At 39.9% G+C, this 23,484-nt stretch overlaps 1 pseudogene; it reads right to left on the bottom strand.

Moving 5' to 3' along the window:
- Positions 1-6,396: 6,396 nt before the first annotated feature.
- LOC102741114 (septin-10 pseudogene) lies at positions 6,397-6,925 on the bottom strand (annotated as a pseudogene).
- Between the last annotated feature and the right edge of the window lie 16,559 nt (positions 6,926-23,484).

Here is a 23,484-nt window from a genome sequence, read left to right as displayed (position 1 = left end):
GATGGACTCTGAAAAACAAACTGAGGGTTCTAGAGGGGAGGGGGGTGGGAGGATGGGTTAGCCTGGTGATGGGTATTGAGGAGGGCACGTCTGCATGGAGCACTGGGTGTTATGCACAAACAATGAATCATGGAACACTACATCTAAAACTAATGATGTAATGTATGGGGATTAACATAACAATAAAAAATTTAAAAAAAAAGGGCTGGGGAAGGGCAGCATGAAAACTTGCAGGATGGGTGTCAGCAGTTCCAGAGGCAGTGGCAGATCTCTCACTTAGTCTCTGGGTTAAGAGATCCTGCGTGGACAACACTCTGGAAGCACAGACAACTCTGAGTTGAAAACGGATTCAGAAGAACCCTCTGCATCAGTCTGTTCTGCAAAGAAGTTTTAGGAATACTTTCCAATTTATTTCACTTCTGTTTTCTTTTTTACCGATGCACAGGGGTGATATGTGATAAAAATGTATGTCTAAATAAGTCCAAAAAGAGCTTTTGCAATAAGTATAAACCGAAATTCTAAATTATAAGAAAGCATCACTCATAACTTAATTGGCAGCTTGTTTTTCTTTCTTGGGAGTACCTAAAATAACAGTGCATCTTACAACCGATGGCATTCATTTCAGTGAATGCAAAATTACAGAAAGAATGAAGAGAGAAAGAAGGAATTAATATCTAGCTTCTGACATTCAGAATAGAATTATGCAGCACGACATTAGCCTTGCAAAACGGGTGTCTGTCTTAAAAGAAGATCTTCTAAATTATTTCCTTTTGATCCTAGGTACCCCCGCAACCCCCCTTTTCTTCAGCATTTCAACAGCCAAGCTCAGAGAACTCAGCCTGTGGGGTCCTCCCTAAGTGGAGGAGATAATCCTTCCAGCTGGGGAAGGCAGGCCAGGAGGCTTGCTACTCTACACGGCAGGGATGGGAGGCAGAGCCCGGCGGAAGCCCGCCTGTGTAAGGCCTGGGGAAAAGCAGGAAGATGAAAGCAATGGAGGAGGGGGCGGAGGGAAGAGAGCACATCAGGCAGAACGGGACGGGAGATAGAGAAGTCGGTAACTCCTGACACCCATGATGGGGGGCTTTGCCTCTCTTCCTGCTTGGAGCCCCTGGAAGCGGTGACCTCCCAGAAAGTCCTGTAACTAGCCCAGGCGCAGTTCCAGGTGGAGGGGCCCTGCATCTGGCTCCCCTAGCCTCTGTACTGCCTCCACATGGAGATCCAGACGTAGCTAAGAGGGAGCTGTCACGTTGCTGGAGAGGACCACTGTGATGTGACATCACCCGGGACTCAGAAGGCACCTGAGGAACCCCACGGCCAAGGAACCTCCAGCTTCCCTTCCAGCCCTGCCCCTGGGATCCCAGAAGCCATACTCCTTCCCCTGTTTCCCAGTCTCCATCTCAGCAATAGTGGAAAACTGGCTATTTTTCTTAGAGAGGCTGAGCCTCACATATAGGGATTATTGACTAGGACTAATATTTGGAAGGTAATTTTTTTTTCCCCCAGACTAGCCAGAGGTAGGATATGGGGGAGACCAGAAAAAATGAAAGAGCTACATTTTTGTCTTCACCTCCCAGAGATAGTTGCATTTCAAGACCTTGCTACATTTATAAAAGTGAAAGCTGGAAACAATTCTGATGGACTGCAATAGGAGGATGGTTTAGCCAGTTATTACGCGTGCATCAAATATAACTTTACACAGTTATCCAAATGATCTTTATGGACTATTTTAATTATACAATAAGTGGGAATCAGGAAGTAAATGTGTATATACTGAAAGACCTCAGATATAAGAAACAGACTGGAGGAAATTCACTAAAATGTTAACAGTGGTTACTCTGAACAGAGAAGTATGGGTAATTTTAATTCCTTATACTTCTCTGTAGTTTCCAAATTTTCTACAATGAGTATGTAGAGCCAAAAAAATAATAAAAACATTTAGAAACAAAATCTCATATAGCAAATGTCACAAATGGGTTTCTGAAACCCCTCACTCTTCTCAAACATAACCCACCTGCAAGGGGATGTGGGCGACTTGGCTGAGGGAGCGATTGTGGGAAATGATCCCTTTTTCCCTGTTCCCTAATACCAGCCCAAGTATGACAGTTTTCGGGGGAAAACTGACAGGATATTTCTGTAACACTAGCCCTCAAAGCAGAAATATAGCAGTGGTTTCTCAAGCTGTCCCTAAACCCTACCACACAACACTACCCATTTCTTTATGAACACGTCAGGGACGAATTTCCCATTCACGCTGGCCTCCATGCTAGCAGCTCTCGGAGGACCCGAGTCCGGCATTCTAATCCCCAGCAATAATTTACTTCTCCATAGGCACCTAAGACAAATAAGGATGTAAATACAAACAAAATGTGGCCAGATGAAGACAGCCTGTCTGTCTGATTGGGCAGAACAGTGTCCAGCGGTCAGAGCAGGGGAGCGTGGCCAGAGGCCCCTGAAGGGACACTCACCCAAATCATCCTGGCCTATCCCACCTCTCTGCTCTGTCAGACAGTTTCCCTTACAGGCAGCATGACAACTTTGAATATGAGGGCATTTATTTTCCAAAACTCAGCGTCTTGCAAATAGCACCAAGGATAAAAACACCTAACACCATGTCGGGAGTCTCCAACACCACAGCTCCCCTGGGCAGACCTGTGCCTGGTGTGAGGGCTTCTAGTCTAGGGAAGAAGTAAATTTAATCCCTTCCTCAAAACAGGCAAGTTTCAGGGGCTCTGGGCAAATCAATCACACCTGGGTGAGCAGCAGTGGACCGTCAATTGGAAGAGGACACTCTTCAGCATTCTGGAATGTGAGTCTGGTAATAAATGGGGATCCCCTTAAGGATACCTTGCTTCAAAGGTTGGGGGACAGCTACCATCACTCAGACTGTGCCTTAGCAATGGAGATTCCTGCTGGGCAGAGAGAGACCTGCCTGGGAGCCCAGCATCACCATGCCCTAAGCTTTGAAGTTCAAGTATCACCCCAGGGTCTCTACTCTGTCTGGAATAGATTGATACACCTAGGAAAATAGGTATAGGAGGAAAATTCAAGGTCAAATAGAGAAGAGTTACAAAGGGGAACTTGCCTTATCAGTTATTGGAATATCTCCTAGAACTACAAAAATTAAAACGGTGTGGTTCTACACAGAGAGTTCAGTGGGTCAGAATAAAAAGCCAAGAAATGTTTGCAAGTAGAGAAAAAAAGAAAAGAAAAAAAAGATAGGACAAAGATGACATTTCAAGTAGGGATGTATTTAGTTCTGAATATAATGACAAATTGGGGGTGAGGGGGATATCAGGAACTGCTACAGATATAAAAATTAGTTCCTATTTAGTAACTATGAATGCCATGGCTCACAGAAGTGCTTTCTAGCACCCTCCTTGCTTTGGTCTTCTATTCTAGTTTCTTTATTTTGGGTCTTGATTTTTACATTTTTACTTCTGTTTGATTTTTTTTTTTTAACATGGGTAAGTGCTTTTCTTTTTTTTTAATCATTTTTATTTTATTTTATTTTTTCATCATGGTAAGTGTACTCTTTAATCCCCAGCCCCTATTTTCCCCCACCCCCCACCCACCTCTCTTCTGGTAACCATCAATTTGTTCGCTAGTTAAGAGTCTGTTTCTCAGTTTGTCTCCATTTCCCCTTGGTTGTTTTGTTTCTTAAATTACACATATGAGTGAAATCATATGGTATTTGTCTTTCTCTGACTGACTTATTTCGCTTAGCATTGTACTCTCTAGCTCCATCCACGTTGTTGCAAATGGCAAGATTTCATTCTTTTCTATGGCTGAGTAATATTCCATTGTGTATATATACCACATCTTCCTTATCCATTCATCAGTCGATGGACACTTGGGCTGCTTCCATAGTTTGACTTGTAGATAATGCTGTAATAAACATAAGCGTGCATGTACCCCTTTGAATTAGTATTTTTGTATGTTTTGGGTAAATACCTAGTAGCGCAATTCCTGGATCATAAGATAGTTCTATTTTAAACTTTTTGAGTACCCTCCATAGTGTTCTCCAGAGTGGCTGCACCAGTTTGCATTCCCACCAACAGTGCACGAGGGTTCCCCTTTCTCCGCATCCTCTCCAACACCTGTTGTTTCTTGTGTTGTTGATTTTAGCCATTCTGACAGGTGTGAGGTGATATCTCCTTGTGGTTTTGATTTGCATTTCCCTGAGGATGAGTGATGTTGAGCATCTTTTCATCTGTCTGTTGACCATCTTGTATGTCTTATTTGGAGAAATATCTATTCATGTCTTTTGCCCACTTTTAAATTAGGTTATTTGTTTTTTGAGTATTGAGGGTTTTTTTTTTTAAGATTTTATTTATTTATTTGATAGAGAGAGAGAGCCCAAGCAGGGTAGAGGAGCAGAGGGAGAGGGAGAAGCAGGCTCCCTGCTGAGCAGGGAGCTCGACATGGGGCTCGATCCCAGGACCCTGGGATCATGACCTGAGCCGAAGGAAGCCGCTTAACCAGCTGAGCCACTCAGGCTCCCCAAGGAGTATTGAGTTTTATAAGTTCTTTATATATTTTGGATACAACCCTTTTTTTTTTTTTTTTTTTAAAGATTTTATTTATTTGACAGAGACACAGCGAGAGAGGGAACACAAGCAGGGGGAGTGGGAGAGGGAGAAGCAGGCTTCCTGCTGAGCAGGGAGCCCGATGTGGGGCTCGAACCCAAGACCCTGGGATCATGACCTGAGCCGAAGGCAGACGCTTAACGACTGAGCCACCCAGGCGCCCCTGGATACAACCTTTTTAATAGGATATGTCATTTGCAAATATTTTCCCCCATTCATTAGGTTGCCTTTTAGTTTTGTTGATTGTTTCCTTCACTGTGCAGAAACATTTTATTTTGCTGAAGTCCCTATAGTTTATTTATTTATTTTTAGGTTTTGTTTTTAAGTAATCTCTACACCCAGTGTGGGGCTTGAATTTACAACCCCGAGATTAAGAGTCTCATCCTCTGCTGACTGAGCCAGCTAAGCATCCCAGTTTGTCTTTGCTTTTGTTTCCTTTGCCTCAGGAGACATATTTAGAAAGAATTTGCTATGGCTGACGTCAAAGAAGCTATTACATGTGCTCTCTTCTAGGATTTTTATGGTTTCAGGTCTCATGTTTAAGTCTTTAATCCATTTTGAGTTTTTGTGTATTGTGAAAGAAAGTGGCCCAGTTTCATTCTTTTGCATGTAGCTGTCCAGTTTTCCCAACACCATTTGTTGAAGAGACTGTCTTTTCCCCATTGCATATTCTTGCTTCCTTTGTCGAAGATTAAATTAACCATGTAATTGTGGGTTTACTTCTGGGTTATGTTCTAGTCCATTGATCTATGTGTCTATTTTTATGCCAGTACCATACAGTTTTGATGACTACAGCTTTGTAATATAACTTGAAGTCTGGAATTGTGATGCCCCCAGCTTTGCTTTGCTTTTTCCAGGTTGCTTTGGCTATTTGGGGTCTTTTGCAGTTCCATACACATTTTAGGATTGTTTGTTCTAGCTCTGTGAAAAATGCTTTTGGTATTTTGATAAGGATTGCTTTAAATGTGTAGATTGCTTTGGGTCATATTGACATTTTAACAATATTTGTTCTTCCAGGGCACCTGGCTGGCTCAGTTGGTAGAGTATGTGACTCTTGATCTTGGGGTTGTGAGTTCAAGCCCCATGTTGGGGCTTTTAAGATGACTTAAAAATAAAATCTTTTAAAAATTTTTTGTTCTTCTAACCCATGAACATGGAATGTCTTTCCATTTCTTTGTGTCATCTTGAATTTCTTTCATCAGTGTTTTATAGTTTTCAGAGTACAGGTCTTTCACATCTTTGGTTAAAATTATTCCTAGCTATTTTATTGTTTTTTGGCGCAATTGTAAATGGGATTTTCTTAGTTTCACTTTCTGCTGTTTCATTATTCATGTATAGGAATAAACAGATTCCTGTTTATTGATTTTATATCTTGCAACTTTACTGAATTCAGTTATTAGTTCTAGTAGTTGTTTGGTGGAGTCTTTAGGGTTTTCTACGTATAATATCATGTCATATGCAAATAGTGACAGTTTTGCTTCTTTCTTACCCATTTGGATGCCTTTTATTTCTTTAAGTTGTCTGATTGTTGTGGCTAAGACTTCCAGTACAATATTGAATAAAAGTGGTGGGAATGGACACCCTTGTCTTATTCCTGACCTTAGGGGAAAAGCTCTCAGTTTTTCATCCATGAGTATTTTGTTGGCTGTGGATTTTTCGTATATGGCCTTTATTATGTTGAGATATATTCTCTCTAGACTTACTTTGCGGAGGGTTTTTATCATGAATGGTTGTTGTACTGTGTCAAGTGCTTTTTCTGTATCTATATAAAATGATCATATGGTTCTTATCCTATCTCTTTTTTTTTTTTTTATACTTCTAACATTTTAATAATTTTTGCTTGTGATGACCTTCTGTGATCTGGAACCTTTGTTTTACATAAAATTGGAGTTCTTACGGTCCTTGTCCTTCTTCAGGTTGCTGTCCGATGCCATGTAGGACTGGTTCTGGTATATCTCTGAGGTAGCTTTCTTTTTTGAGAAAGCAATTATTTCTTCTTCCAAGAGTCTTCTCTTCTCTTCAAGCTTCATTCTCTCTTCTTGGTGAACTCTTTTGAGGTGTTCAAATTTGGCCTGCAGCTCTCTTTCAGCTTCTTTCAATATGGCTTCTTTCTCCTTTACTCGCTGCACAAACATCTGCTTCATTTCTTCTTCCTTCCTCTGACGTTCACCATAAAATTCATGTCTTTTGGCTTCATAGGTTTCTTGAAGACTGAGTGGCTTATTCTCTGGGCTCACATCTGTAAAGCCCATTTCCTCCAGTTTGCAACGCCTGTAAAGTTCATAATGCCTAGTGTGGGTCTGTTCTCGCAGATCTTCCATGTTTGTACAAATGAGCATTTCCCGTCTTATCCTATCTCTTATTGATGTGACACATCACATTGATTGTTTTGCAAATATTAAATCACCTTTGCATCCTGGGAATAAATCCCACTTGATGATGTAGGATGATTTTTTTAATATAATGTTGGATTCAGTTTGCTAATATTTTGTTGAGGATTTCAGCATCATATTCGTGAGAGATACTGGTCTATAGTTCTCTTTTTTTTTCGTAGTGTCTTTGTCTGGTTTTGGTGTCAGGGTAGAGCTGGCCTCATAAAATGAATTCGAAGCTTTCCTTCCTATTGTATTTTTTTTTAATAGTTTGAGAAGAATGGGTATTAACTCTTCTTTAAATGTTTGGTAGGATTGGGGTGCCTGGGTGGCTCAGTTGGTTAAGTGTCTGACTCTTGATTTAGGCTCAGGTCATAATCTCATGGTCCAGCCCCATGGAGGGGCTCCATGCTCAGTGGAGGTCTGCTTGAGGATTCTCTCACTTCCTCTCCCTCTGCCCTTCTCCTTGCTCACGTGGGTGTGTGCACTCTCTCTCTGAAATAAATAAATAAATAGATAAGTAAATTTTATTTATTTCAGGGGGTGTGCAGAGGGAGAGGGAGAGAGTCTTAAACAGACCCCATGCTCAACCTGACAGGGGGCTCAATCCCACAACCCTGAGATCATGACCTGAGCTGAAACCAAGAGTCAGAGGCTCAACTGACTGAGCCACCCAGGCACCCCATAAATAAATAAATCTTTAAAAATAAATAAATGAATGTTCAGTAGAATTTGCCTGTGAAGCTACCTGGTCCTGGGCTTTTGTTGGTTGGGAGTTTTTTGATTACTGATGCAATTTCATTGCTGGTGATTGGTGTGTTCATATCTATTTCTTCCTGCTTTGGTTTTGATAGGTTTTATGTTTCTAAGAATTTATCCATTTCTTCTGAGTTGTCCAATATGTTGGCATATCATTTCATAATATTCTCTTTCAGTTGTTTGTATTTCTGTGATACTGGTTATTTCTCCTCTTTCATTAGTAATTTTATTTGGGTCCTCTCTCTCTGTCTCTTTTAATGTATCTTGCTAGAGATGTCTCAATTTTATTCTTTTTTCCTTTTTTTAATTTAAATTCTAGTTAGTTAATATATAGTGTAATATTAGTTTCAGGAGTAGAATTTTATTAATTTTTTCAAACAACAAGCTTCTGGTTTCATTGATCTGTTCTATTGGTATTTTTTAGTTTCTATATCATTTATTTCTGCTCTAATCTTTATTATTTCCTTCCTTTGCTGGGCTTGGGTTTTTGTTTGTTGTTCTTTTTCTAGCTCCTTTAGGTGTAAGGTTGGCTTGTTTATTTGAGGTTTTTCTTGCTTCTTGAGGTTGACCTGTGTTGCTATAAACTTCCCTCTTAGAACCACTTTTGTTGCATCCCAAAGGTTCTGGAGTATTATGTTTTCATTTTCATTTGTCTTCATGTAATTTTTTATTTCTTCTTTGATTTCTTGGTTGGCCCATTCATTGTTTAGTAGCATGTTATTTAACCTCCATGTGTTTAGGCTCTTTCTAGATTTTTGTGTTCTTGTGGTTGATTTCTAGTTTCATAACATTGTGGTCAGAAAAGATACATGGTATTGTTTCAATTTTTTTGAATTTGTTGAGACTTGTTTTGGTGCCTAATATGTGATCTGTTCTGGAGAATGTTCCATGTGCACTTGAAAAGAATGTATATTCTGCGGTTTTAAGATGGGATTTTCTGAATACATTTGTTAAATCCATCTGTTCCAGTGTGTCATTCAAAGCCATTGTTTTCTTGTTGATTTTCTGTTTGGATGATTTGCTCATGGATGTAAGTGGGGTGGTAAAGTCCCCTACTGTTATTGTATTACTATCGATCAGTTCCTTTATGTTTGTTATTAACTGTTTATGTGTTTGGGTGTTCCCATGTTGGGGTGCACAAATATTTACAATTGTTATATCTTCTTGTTGAATTGTCCCCTTCATTATTATATAGTGTCCTTCCTTGTTCTTGCTACAGTCTTTGTTTTAAAGTCTATTTTGTCCCATATCAGTATTGCTACCCTGGCTTTCTTTTCACATTCATTTGCATGATAAATGGTCTCCGTCCCCTCACTTTCAATCTGCAGGTGTCTTTCAGTCTGAAATGAGTCCCTTGTAGGCAGCATATAGATGGGCCTTGTGTGTGTGTGTGTGTGTTTTATCCATTCTGTCACCCTATGACATTTGATTGGAGCTTTTAGTCCATTTACATTCAAAGTAATTATTGATAGATATGTATTTATTGCCATTTTGTTACTTGTTTTGTGGTTGTTTCTATTGATTTTCTCTGGTCCTTTCTTCTCTTTTTGTCTTTCATTGTTTGTTGGCTTTCTTTAGTGATGTGCTTGGATTCCTTTCTCTTTATTCTTTGCATATCTATACTGGTTTTTGATTTGTGGTTACCATTATGTTTGTATATAAGCTCTTCTGCATGTAGCAGTCTATATTAAGTTGATGGTCTCTTAGTTTAAACCGATTCTTTATTCCTCTTCCTCCCACATTTTAGGTATATGGTGTCATGTTTTACATCCTTATATTTTATGAATCCCTTGAGTGGGTTTTACAGAAATATTTGTTTTTACTGCTTTTGTGATTTTTACTTTTCATACTCTCACTTATGGTCTCCCTTTCCACTCTAAGAGTCCCCTTAATATCTCTTGCAGGGCTAGTTTAGTGGTCATGATCTCCTTTAGTTTTTGTTTGTCTGAGAAACGCCTTATCTCTCCTATTCTGAATGGTAGCCTTGCTGCATAGAGTTTTCTTGGCTGCAGATTTTTCCCTTTCAGCACTGTGAATATATCATGCCACTCCCTTCTGTCCTGTAAAGTTTCTGCTGAAAAATCCACTGATAGCCTTATGGGGTTTCCCTTATTCATAACTTTTCTCTTCCCTTGCTGCTTTCATTTTTATTATTATTTTTTAAAGACTTATTTATTTCAGAGAGAGAGAGAGAAAGCACGAGTGGGGAGAGGGCCAGAGGGAGAGAGAGAGAGAGAGAGAGAGAAGCAGACTCCCACCAAGCTCAGAGCCTGATGTGGAGCTCGATTCCACGACCTTGAGGTCATGACCTGAGCTGAAATCCATAGTGGGATGCTTAACCAACTGAGCCACCCAGGCACCCCTTCTCTTGCTGCTTTTAAATATTTTTCTTTACCGCTACCTTTTGCCATTCTATTTGTTTATTTTTAAGGAAACTCTATGCCCAATGTGGGCTTGAACTCATGACCCCAAGATCAAGAGTCACATGCTCTACCAACTGAGCCAGACAGGCACCCCACTTTTTTACCATTTTAATTACTATGTGTCTTGGTGTGGACCTCCTTTGGCTGAATTTTTGGGGGTGTCTCTGTGCCTCCTGGATCTGGATATCTGTTTCTTTCCCCAGATTAGGGACGTTTTCAGCTATTACTTCTTCAAATGAATTTTTTGCCCCCATCTCTTTGTTTTCTGAGATCCTTATAATGGGGATGTTATTACATTTGATGGAATCACTGAGTTCCCTAAGACTATTCTCAATTTGCATAATTTTATTTCTTCTCCTTTCCTCAGCTTGGTTACTTTCCATTACTCTGTCTTCCAGGTCATTACTCCATTCTGTTTCATCTAGCCTACTATTTATTCCATCAAGTGTATTTTTAATTTCATTTATTCTGTTCTTGATCTCTGATTGTTTCCTTTTTGTCTCTGTGTTACGGGTCTCATTGATGTTCTCCATTCTTTTCTCAAGTCCAGTGAGTATCTTTATGATCATTACTTTATTTTTTAAATTTTTAAAAAAATTATTTATCTTTTTAAGATTTATTTATTTAATTTAGAGAAAGAAGGAGAGAGAGCGCATGTGCGTAAGAGTGAGCAGGGGAGGGGCAAAGGGAGAGGGAGATAGAATCCTCAAGCAGGCTCCCCCACAGAGCACAGAGCTGGATGTGGGGCTCAAGGCCAGGACCCTGAGATCATGACCTGAGTTGAAACCAAGAGCCTGCCGCCTAACTGCCTGAGCCACCCAGGCGCCCCATGATCATTACTTTTAATTCTCTATCAGGCATATTACTTATATCTGTTTTACTTTGGTCTCATGCTGTAATTTGTTCCTGTTCTTTCATTTGGGACATATTCCTCTGTCACCTCAATTTGTCTGATTTTCTGCATCTGTTTCTGTGTGTTAGGAAAGTACTTCTCTTGTTCTTATCAATAATAGCCTTATGACGAAGAGATCCTGTAATGCCCTGCAGGGCAATATCCCTTGTTCCCCAGGGCCTGGTCCTTCAGGGAGTGTCTCCTATGTGCATTGCGTGTGCTCTTCTGTTGAGTCTTGGCCTTTTATTCCTTCAGTCCAGTTGTCTGCAGAGGCTCTATTTGCCTATTTGGATGGCAAGGTGTGCAGTTGTCTGCTTGCAAAGCAAGACCCGCCCCCACCACTGCTGGGACCAAGGTCCTCTGTGTTCCTATAAGCACCTCCAAATCTTTTGTAGAGCGAGACTAGGCACCAATAATTAAAAGTCAAAAGTTTAAGAAGGTAGATATGGAAAGTACAAAGTACTATGAGTATTTGAGGGAGGGAGAAATCACATCTGCTTTTGGAGTTTGGGATAAGCGCCAGGGAAAGGGTGGCATTCTAGATGAGTCTTGGAGGTTGAGTCAAATTTTAGGAGATGGAGATGTTGAAGGAATGGCATTCTCGGTGGAAGGAACAGAAAATATGAAGACAACAGAGGCAGAAAAGAACTAGGTATTGTGAGGCACAGGGAGTGGTCCTGTGTGGAAGATGTATTCATTCATTCACTTATTCTGAAATATTTATTGAGGACTTAATATGTACCAGATGCTTGCTGCTAGAGTTGACTCAGTGGCTCAATTATATGATCAAAGACTTTAGTCCTTTGTAGATTTTTAATTGTCCATATTCTGTGTATCAGCAACATTCCTCTCTGGGGATACAATGGCTGAAACAGTCCCTAACACCAAATCCTCATATGACAACATGCAAGAAAACAGTCTCAGTTAATATTAAGGAGGAAACCTCAGGGGCCACTGCAGACTTCCCTCAGGTCCAAGGCTTTGTTTCCTTGCCCAGCTCCATTTACCGCCTGGTCTGTTCCTCACATTCTACCCTGCTACCTCCAATACTCACCAATAAATGGAGCTGGGCAAATTGATTATCCATATGGCAAAAAAAGGTAATAAACTGCATCTCTTCTTCCTCAGACCAGTATGAAAATTGGTATATGCTAGATCTAAATGCCAGAAGTAAAACTTAAAACCTTTTACAAAGCAATCTAGGAAATACCTGTCTAATTTTAGAGTAGGGAAAGATTCCTTAATCCAGATGCCAAGAAGAGTTGTAACTATAAAAGATAAGATTTATACATTGCATTTATTTTTTTTTAAAGATTTTATTATTTATTTGTCAGAGAGAGAGAGACAGAGAGCACAAGCAGGGGGGAGGGGCAGAGGGAGAAGCAGACTCTCCACTGAGCAGGGAGCCTGGGGCAGGGCCCCATCCCAGGACCCTGGGATCATGACCTGAACCAAAGGCAGCTGCTTAACCGACTGAGCCACTCAGGCGTCCCTGAGAGTCCGTTTTCTCATATTCTCATCAAATATGAGCTTTATGAGTTTTTGAATCCTTTCTAAAAAATCTTATTTCCCTGATGTTTTAATTTGCATTTCTCTGATTACGACTGAGATGGAATATTATGATGTTTCCAGAGTTTAAAAAATTAACTAGTTTTTAATTGAAAAAGTAATTCATGTACATGATATAAATATCAAACAACATGAAAACATACACTATGCAACATAAGTCTCCTTCCTGTCCTGGAGCCCCAGTCCTACCAAGGCAGCCACCACGATCAGTTGCTTGTGTCTCCTTCCAGAAATATGTACATAAACAAGCACACAAGAAAAAAAAATGCATGAATGTACATTTATATCCTTTTTTGTATACAGCGAGAGCATGTTTTTAGAGAGAAATACAGATCCCCAGCTCTGCCTACTGCTCAGACCCCATCTGGGGCGCTCTCCCCACCAGTCACCACACTCTGACGGGACTGGCCATCTTTGTGGCCCTCACTCTGAGCTCTTTCCTGCCTCGGGGTCTTTTTTTCTTGCACCCTGCTGCTTCAACCCCAATGGCACCTCTAGAGAAGTCTCCCTGACCACGTGTTCTAAAGCAGCCCCACTGCCCCGATCTTTCACAGTCACATCTTTGGTGCACAGTTTCCTTTGCAGCATTTACTGCTATCTGAAATGAGCTCATTTCTGGATATCCTATTTGTTCCTTGCGCCTCTCCTCTAGCAGAATGTAAGCTTGGATCTGAGCCATTCCGGGTACCTCCATTTCTCCAGTGCCTAGGACAGGTGTGGCATAAAGCAAGTCCTTGACTAATATTTGTTGAATGTGTGCTTCTTGGGCACACTGTACTGAATTTTGCTGTTTTTATTTCACAGTGAGTGAACTGGTTCGGTATCGCGTGCACACACATACGTATGTTGTGTGTGTGTGTGTATATATGTTCCATTCATTTTACTTCTTCGTAAATAATTCATGATTCATTTAGCCTGTTCCCCATGGATGGACAATTAGATCGTTTGTAGTATTTTGGTATTTCATTTTTTTTTAAGATTTTATTTATTTATTTGACAGAGAGAGACACAGTGAGAGGGGGAACACAAGCAGGGGGAGTGGGAGAGGGAGAAGCAGGCTTCCTGTGGAACAGGGAGCCCGATGCGGGGCTCGATCCCAGGACCCTGGGATCATGACTTGAGCCGAAGGCAGAAGCTTAAAGACTGAGCCACCCAGGCGCCCCTGTAGTATTTTGGTATTTCAAAACAGGCTCACATATATGTTAATCCACACACATAGGAATATATTCCTGGAAATAGAATTGCTGGATAAAGCGGTATGTGTGTTTATAGGTTTTTATATTTTGTTGAGGTATAATTGACACACACCATTATTCTGGTTTCAGGTGTACCGTGTAATGATTCGTGTATATTGGGAAAGGATCACCAAAATAAGTCTAGTTAACATCCTCCACCACCCATAGTTACAAAATTTTCTTTCTCGGGATGAGAACTTTTAAGATCTGTGTTTGTGCTTTTAATAGATCAAGTGCCCTTTGAAAAAAGTCACTTCAACTCCCACATGTATTTCCCCCAGAGATGTCTGTGTCTGTTTATCCATGTTGTAACCAAATTTTATTACCAAATGTTCTGATTTTCCTCAAAATATGGACACAAGCAAAAATCGGCTTTCACAGAAAATATAAATGGCTCATAAAACATGTTAAAAGATGGTCAACCCTACTCAACGGTTTTATCGCATAGCTTTCACGATGAATGAGGAGGAGCACATTTTGCCATGTTTATAAGGCAATTATAAATCTAGAAGCGGGCTCCCCCCACCTTATTTTTATGCCATTGGCACATTGGTGCAGAACTCCTAATTACATGCACTTGCAATCCATGCCCCCCACCTTTTTTTTTTTTTTTTTTTGTGGCCGAGACTTTAGGTTTTGTTTGGAAAAGCCATACCACTCTGAAATTATTAAGCTTTTTTTGCATGTTTTTTTTCTAGTATTTTTACAGTCCTTTAGAATTTTCACCTTTAATCGATTGGGATTCAATGGTCCTGATACCACTTATTGATCTGTCCATCTCTCCCCTGCTGATTGGCAATGGCACTTTTATCATATACTGGTGTTCCATTTGTCTACCACACCCTCGTTATGGGAACGTCAAGTCACATATGAATGTGTGAAGCCGCCTTCCTAGAGATTTTATTTGGGGGAAGCCTAGGAATCTTGAGGCATAATGCAGTGGTGAGGGTAAAGAAGTAAGCACCTTTGAGAGTAGCAAGAAGGAAGATCTTCCAAAACTAGAGCTCTCAGTGTGGGGGCACTCCCCAGCCATCTATCTCAAGGACATGGGACAGGTGGCAGGGCCTGAGGGTGTTAGAGCTTGGGAGGTGGCTCAAGGGGAAATTTACAACCCTATAAACTGAGATTACTAAATGAGGTTGAATGAAAACAAAGGGTTTAGCATTTAATTCAGCACATTTTTAAAGGAACAAAATAAATGTAAGGAAAGCAAAAGGAAGGAAATCATGCAGCTGAGAGAAGAATAAATTCAAAAACAGAAAAACTATCAGCCAGAACTGATAAATAGGACTGGTTTTTGAAGAGAAAAAATTAAAAACTGTAAACAACGAAGAAGAAAACAGGGTAATGCACACTCATGGCAAAATGCTGAACTGAGATGCTAACAAATAATTCGTGTCTATTTTGTCTGTTCTAGGTTGAGAGAAGTAAATTAGTCTCTCATTTCTATTGTATTTTTTTAAGTTTTTATTGAAATTCCAGTTAGTTAACATACAGTGTAATATTAATTTCAGGTGTACAATATAGTGATTCAAAACTTCCATGCAACACCTGGTGCTCATCACAGGTGCACTCCTTAGTCCCCATCACCTGTTTCCTGCATTCCTCCACCCACTTCCCCTCTGGTAACCAGCAGTTTGGTTTTTGTAGTTAAGGGTCTGTTTCTTGGTTTCTCTCTCTCTCTCTCTCTTTTGTTTTTCCTTTGCTCATTTGTTTTGTTTCTTGAATTCCATATATGAGTGAAATCGTATGGTATTTGTCTTTCTCTGGCTGACTTATTTCATTTAGATTATACTCTCTAGCTCCATCCATGTCATTGCAAATGGCAGGATTTCATTCTTTCTTACGGCTGAATAATATTCCATTGTATACTCGGGTGCCTGGGTGGCTCAGTCGTTAAGCGTCTGCCTTCGGCTCAGGTCATGATCCCAGGGTCCTGGGATCGAGCCCCACGTCTGGCTCCCTGCTCTGCGGGAAGCCTGCTTCTCTCTCTCCCACTCCCCCTGCTTGTGTTCCCTCTCTCGCTGTGTCTCTCTGTCAAATAAATAAAATCTTTAAAAAAAAAAATTCCATTGTATATATACACCATCTCTTCTTTATCCATTCATCAGTCGATGGACATTTGGGCTGTTTCCATAATTTGACTATTGTAAATAATGCTGCTATAAACATTGATGTGCATGTATCCCTTTGAATTAGTGTTTTTGTATCCTTTGGGTAAATACCCAGTAGTGTGATTGCTGGATCATAGGGTAGTTCTATTTTTAACTTTTTGAGGAAACTCCATACTGTTTTCCAGAGTGGCTGCACCAGCTTGCATTCCCACCAGCAGTGTAAGAGGGTTCCCCTTTCTCCGTATCCTCGTCAGCACCTGTTATTTCTTGTGTTCTTGAGTTTAGGCATTCTGACAGGTGTTAAGGTGATATTGTGGTTTTGATTTGCATTTCCCTGAGGATGAGTGATGTTGAGCATCTTTTCATGTGTTTGTTGGCCATCTTGTATGTCTTATTTGGAAAAATATCTATTCATATCTTCTGCCCATTTTAATTTTTTTTTTTAAAGATTTTATTTATTTATTTGAGACAGAGAGAATGAGAGAGAATACATGAGAGGGGATAGGGTCAGAGGGCAAAGCAGACTCCCTGCCGAGCAGGGAGCCCGATGCGGGACTCGATCCCGGGACTCCAGGATCATGACCTGAGCCGAAGGCAGTCGCTTAACCAACTGAGCCACCCAGGCGCCCCTTCTGCCCATTTTTAAATTGGAGTATTTGTTTTTTGGATATTGATTTGTATAAATTCTTTATATATTTTGGATACTAACATTGGGTATGTCATTTGCAAATATCTTCTCCCATTCAGTAGGTTGCCTTTTAGTTTTGCTGATTATTTCCTTGCTGTGCAGAAGCTTTTTATTTTGATGTGGTCCCAATAGTTTACTATTTTTTTTTTTAGGTTTTATTTTTAAGTAATCTCTGCACCCAGCGTGGGGCTTGAACTTACAACCCTGAGATTAAGAGTCCCATCCTCTACTGACTGAGCCAGCTAGGCACCCCAGTTTGTCTTTGCTTTTGTTTCCTTTGCCTCAGGAGACATATTTAGAAAGAATTTGCTATGGCTGACGTCAAAGAAGCTATTGCATGTGCTCTCTTCTAGGATTTTTATAGTTTCAGGTCTCACGTTTAGGTCTTTAATCCATTTTGCATTTATTTTTGTGTATAGCATAAGAAAGTGGTCCAGTTTCATTCTTTTGCATGTAGCTATCCAGTTTTCCCAACACCATTTGTTGAAGAGACTTTTTCCCATTGCATATTCTTTCCTGTTTTGTCAAAGATTAATTGACCATATAATTGTGGGTTAATTTCTGGGTTTTCTTTTCTTTTTTTTTTTTTAAAGATTTTATTTATTTATTTGAGAGAGAGAATGAGAGAGAGAGAGCATGAGAGGGGGGAGGGTCAGAGGAAGAAGCAGACTCCCCGCCGAGCAGGGAGCCCGATGCGGGACTCGATCCCGGGACTCCAGGATCATGACCTGAGCCGAAGGCAGTCGTCTAACCAACTGAGCCACCCAGGCGCCCCCATTTCTGGGTTTTCTATTCTGTTCCATTGATCTATGTGTCTGTTTTTGTGTCAGTACCATACTGTTTTGATCACTACAGATTTGTAGTAGTCCAGAATTGTGATGCCTCTAGCTTTGCTTTGCTTTTTCAATGTTGCTTTGGCTATTTGGGTTCTTTTGTGGTTCCAAACACATTTTAGGATCGTTTGTTCTAGCTCTGTGAAAAATGCTGTTCATATTATGATAAGGATTACCTTAAATATGTAGATTGCTTTGGGTAGTATAGACATTTTTTTTTTTCTTTTTAACATTTTAACAATATTTGTTCTTCCAACCCATGAGCATGGACTGTCTTTCTAGTTCTTTGTGTCATTTTCCATTTCTTTCATCAGTGTTTTATAGTTTTCAGAGTACAGGTCTTTTGCCTCTTAGGTTAGGTTTATTCCTAGGTATCTTATTATTTTTGGTGCAGTTGTAAATGGGATTGAGTCCTTAATTTCTGTTCCTGCTCCTTCATTATTGGTGTATAGAAAAGCAGTAGATTTTTGTATGTTGATTTTGGATCCTACAACTTTCCTGAATTCATTGATCAATTCTAGCAGTTTTTTTGGTGGCGTCTTTGGAGTTTTCTATATATAATGTCATGTCATCTGCAAATAGTGACAGTTTGACTTCTTCCTTGCTGATCTGGATGCCTTTTATTTCTTTTTTAAAATTTATTTATTTATTTTTAAAGATTTTACTTATTTATTTGTCAGAGAGAAAAAGAGATCACAAGCAGGAGAAGCAGAAGGGAGAGGGAGAAGCAGGCTCCCCACTGAGCAAGGACCCCCCCCCCCCACCAACACGGGACTCAGTCCCAGGACCCTGGGATCATGACCTGAGCCGAAGGCAGATGCTTGACTGAGCCACCCGGGTGTCCCTGGATGGCTTTTATTTCTTTTTGTTGTCAGCTTGCTGTGGCTATGACTTCCAGTACTAGCTGAATAATAGTGGTGAGAGTGGACATCTCTGTCTTGTTCCTGACCTTAGAGGAAAAGCTCTGTTTTTCCCCATTTAGGATGGTATTAGCTATATTTAATATATGGCCTTTATTATATTGAGGTATGTTTCCTCTAAACCTACTTTGTTGAGGGTTTTTTTAAATCATGAATGGATGTTGTACTTTGTCAAATGTTTTTTCTGAATCTACTGAAATGATCATATGGTTTTTATCCTTTCCCTTGTGGATGTGATGTATCATGTGGATTGATTTGCGAATATTGAACCACCTGGCAACCCAGGAATAAATCCCACTTGATTGTAGTAAATGATTTTTTTTAACATATTGTGGGATTTGGTTTGCCGGATTTTGTTGAAGATTTTTGTACCTATATTTGTGAGAGATATTGGCCCGTAGTTCTCTTTTTTGTGGTGTCTTTATTTGGTTTGTGTATCAGGGTAATGCTGGCCTCATAGAATGAATTTGGAAGTTTTCCTTCCTCTTGTATTTTTTGGACTAGTTTGAGAAGAATAGATATTAACTCTTCTTTAAATGTTTGGTAGAATTCGCCTGTGAGGCCATCTGGTCCTGGATTTCTGTTTGTTGGGAGTTTTTTGATTACTGATTCAATTTCTTTGCTGGTTATCAATCTGTTCAAATTTTCTATTCCTGCTTCATTTTTGGTAATTTATGTGTTTCTAGGAATTTACCCATTTCTTCTAGGTTGTCCAATTTGTTGGCATAGAGATTTCCATAATATTCTCTTATAATGGTTTGTATTTCTGTGGTGTTGATTGCTATTTCTCCTCTCTCCCTTGTGATTATATTTGTTTGGGATCTCTCTTTTTTCTTTTTGATAAGTCTGGCTAGAGGTTTATCAATTTTTTTAAAAGATTTTATTTATTTATTCATGAGAGACAGAGAGAGAGAGGCAGAGGGAGAAGCAGGCTCCCAAGGAGCAGAGAGCCCGATGCGGGACTCGATCCCAGCACCCTGGGATCATGACCTGAGCCGAAGGTAGACGCCCAACCATCTGAGCCACCCAGGCGCCCGAGGTTTATCAATTTTATTAATTATTTCAAAGAATGAGCTCCTGGTTTCATTGTTCTATTTTTTTTTTTTTTTTTAGTCTCTATATGGTTTATTTCTGCTCTCATCTTTATTATCTCCTTCCTTCTGCTGGTTTTAGGTTTTTTTGTTGTTCTTTTTCTAGATCCTTTAGGTGTAAGTTTACATTGTTTATTTGAGAGTTTTCTTGCTTCTTGAGTTTGGCTGTATTGCTATAAACTTCCCTCTTAGAACTACTTTTGCTGCATCCCAAAGGTTTTGGACCATTGTGTTTTCATTTTCGTTTGTTTCTGTGTATTTTTTAATTCCTTCTTTTATTTCCTGATTGACACACTCATTGTTTAGTAGCAGTAATTTTTTTTTTTTTTTAAAGATTTTATTTATTTATTTGACAGAGAGAGAGACACAGCGAGAGAGGGAACACAAGCAGGGGGAGTGGGGAGGGAGAAGCAGGCTCCCCGCCGAGCAGGGAGCCCGATGCGGGGCTCGATCCCAGGACCCCGGGATCATGACCTGAGCCGAAGGCAGTCGCCTAACCAACTGAGCCACCCAGGCGCCCCTAGTAGCAGTAATTTAACCTCCATATATTTGTGGTCTTTCCAGACTTTTTCTTGTGATTGACTTCTAGTTTCATAGTGCTGTGGTAAGAAAGGTGCATGGTATGACTTTGATCTTCTTGAATCTGTTGAGGCCTGTTTTGTGGCCTAATACATGATCTATTCTGAAGAATGGTACGTGTGCACTTGAAAAGAATGTGTATTCTGCTGTTTTAGGATGGAATGTTCTGAATATATCTGTTAAATCCATCTAGTTCACTGTGTCCTTCAAAGCCCCTCTTTCCTTGTTGATTTTCTGTTTAGATAATCTGTCCATTTATGTAAATGGGGTGTTAAAGTCCCCTACTATTATTGTATTATTATCAATTAGTTCCTTTAGGTTTGTTATTAATTGTTTTATGTGTTTGGGTGTTCCCATGTTGGGTGCATAAATATTTACAATTGTTATACCTTCCTGTTGAATTGTCCTCTTTATTATTATTATATAGTGTCCTTCTTTGCCTCTTGTTACAGTCTTTGTTTTAAAGTCTCATTTGTCCCATATCAGTATTGCTACCCTGGCTGTCTTTTCACATCTGCTTGCATGATAAATGTTCTCCATCCCCTCACTTTCAATCTGCAGTTGTCTTTCAGTCTGAAATGAGTCTCTTTTGGCAGCATATAGATGGGTCTTGTTTTTTATCCATTCTCTCACCTTACGTCTTTTGATTGGAGTGTTTAGTCCATTTACATCGAAAGTAATTATTGGTAGATATGTATTTATTGCCATTTTGTTACTTGTTTCATGGTTGTTTCTGGAGATTTTCTCTGATTCTTTTTTGTCTTTCTCTCTTTCATGGTTTGCTGATTTTCTTTAGTGATATATTTGGATTTCTTTGTCTTTATTCTTTGCATGTTTATTAGTGGTTTTACCACTAGGTTTGTATATAACCTCTTCTGCATGTAGCAATCTATATTAAGTTGATGGTTGCTTAAGTTTGAGCCCATTCTTCTCTCCTCCCCACATTTAAGTATATGTGATTATATTTTCTATCCTTTTTTTCCTTGTATGAGTTACTTGAATAATTTTTTACAGAAATATTTATTTTTACTGCTTTTGTGTTTCCTACATTTATACTGTTACTTTTGGTCTTACTTTCCACTCAAAGAGTCCCTTTTACTATTTCTTGCAGGCCTGGTTTTGCGGTCATGAACTCCTTTAGTCCTCTTTAACTCTCCTTCTGTTCTGAATGATAGCCTTGCTGGATTGCGATTCTTGGTTGCAGATTTTTCCCTTTCAGCACTTTGAATATATCATGCCACTCTTTTCCGTCCTGCAAAGTTTCTGTTGAAACTATCTCCAGCTAGCCTTATGGGTTTTCCCTTGTAAGTTAGTGACTTCTTTTGTCTTGCTGCTTTTAGGATTTTTTTTCTTTATTACCATATTTTGCCATTTTATTTACAATATGTCTTGGTGTTGGCCTGCTTTTGTTGATTTTGATGGGAGTTCTCTGTGCCTCCTGGATCTGGATGTCTGTTTCTTTCTCCAGATTAGGGAAGTTTTTGGCTGTTATTTCTTCAAATAAATTTTTTGCCCCCTTTTCTCTTCTATTTCTGGGACTCCTATAACACAAATGTTATTACATTTGATGGAGTCATGGAGTTCCCTAAGTCTATTCTTGTTTTGCATAATTCTCCTTTCTCTTTTTTCAGCTTCATTGCTTTGCATTACTTTGTCTTCTAGGTCATTAATTTGTTTCTCTGCTTCTTCCAGCCTGCTGTTCATTGCATCAAGTATGTTTCTAATCTCGTTTATTGCACACTTCGTCTCTGATTGATTCTTTTTTAACTCTTTTATCTCTGTGGTGAGGGTCTCACTGATGTCTTCCATTCTTCTCAAGTCCAGTGAGCGTCCTTATGATTGTTGCCTTAAATTCTCCATCAGGCATGTTACTTATATGCCTGATGTGAACCTATGTTTCACTTAGATCTCTGGCTCTGGCCTTATCTTGTTCTTTCATTTGGGATTAATTCATCTGTCCTTTCATTCTATTGTATTTCTAATACACATATATACAGACATGTACATTTTTACTTTTTTTAGAGGGGGGAGGGGCAGAGGCAGAAGGAGAGAAAGAATCTTTTTTTTTTTTTAAGATTTTATTTATTTGCGAGAGAGAGAGAATGTGAGACAGAGAGCATGAGAGGGAGGAGGGTCAGAGGGAGAAGCAGACTCCCTGCTGAGCAGGGAGCCCGATGTGGGACTCGATCCCAGGACTCCAGGGTCATGACCTGAGCCGAAGGCAGTCGCTTAACCAACTGAGCCACCCAGGTGCCCGAGAGAAAGAATCTTAAGCAGGCTCCACGCCCAGTGCAGAGCCCAACGTGGGGCTGGATCTCACAACCCTGAGATCATGAACTGAGCCAAAATCAGGAGTTGGATGCTTCACTGACTGAGCCACCCAGGTGCCCTACAGACATGTACATTTTAAAATGGCATTTCTGCACTGAAAATGCCCAAGCCTGTGATATATTTAAACCTAAGGAGGGAATTGCAGAGGACAGAAAATGAAAGGAGATATTTCATAAAAGATACTCTAAAGGATTGGATCAGAAGTAGTTCTGTTTTGGTGTCCAGGCATTATGCTAACATACAAGGGAATGAGAAACATCCTCTCATTTCTGCATGAAGCAAGGTGGGGCTGCAAAGAACACAGGGCTACACCAGCCTCTCAAGAACTGTGCTACCCCACAGAGTACAGAAGGAACATACCTAACTGGAAAATGCAGCAGTGGTTGGTATGTCAGGGGAGGGGGAGGGAAGAAGGGTACCCAATGGTCGCTTGACATCAGAGGCAAAGATAAAGTGCCTTCCAGATTCTTCACACACAGCAGGGGCCTCAACGAGAGACATAGGATCAGGCACACTGATCAGGAAAGGACGAGTGTGATGGATGCTATATGATCTTCTTGGAGGATGGGACTCCTAGAAATAATTAGGAGAATGTCATAGGGACAGTGTGGGACATGAGGGTAGAAATCAATAAAATATGAGTGTGTGATGTTATTATGATCCATTTCAAGCCCCAAACTCATATCCTTAGGAAGTATGGATTACCATAATATTCAGAAAATAAACCCATTTAACTGTAAAAAAAGTAAATAAAATAAAATGGCATTTCCCCTCTATTCACTATTTCCACTCCCATTCCAACTCTGTCCTCCTGCCACCCTCATCCTCTAGCGCCCACTTTTATGCATTTAACTGTGTGTCCTTGGTTGGGAATGTATCACTGAATGACATACAGTGTTGTGGTCTGAATTTTGTCTCCATCTAAGTTCCTATGTAGAAGTTCTAACCCCTAGGACCTCAGAATGAAGTCTTTAACAAGATAATTAAGTTAAAATGAGGTCTTTAGAATTGGCCCTAATCCAACGTGACTGGTATGCTTATAAGAAGAGGAAATGTGGACACAGACATGTACCTGCACAAAGAAAAGACTAT

This window comes from Leptonychotes weddellii, chromosome 9 (genome assembly GCF_054177405.1).
Source record: "Leptonychotes weddellii isolate Sample4059 chromosome 9, ASM5417740v2, whole genome shotgun sequence".
NCBI lineage: Eukaryota > Metazoa > Chordata > Mammalia > Carnivora > Phocidae > Leptonychotes > Leptonychotes weddellii.
Note: the sequence above shows the minus strand (reverse complement) of the source record. Positions and strands in the feature narration are given on the sequence as shown.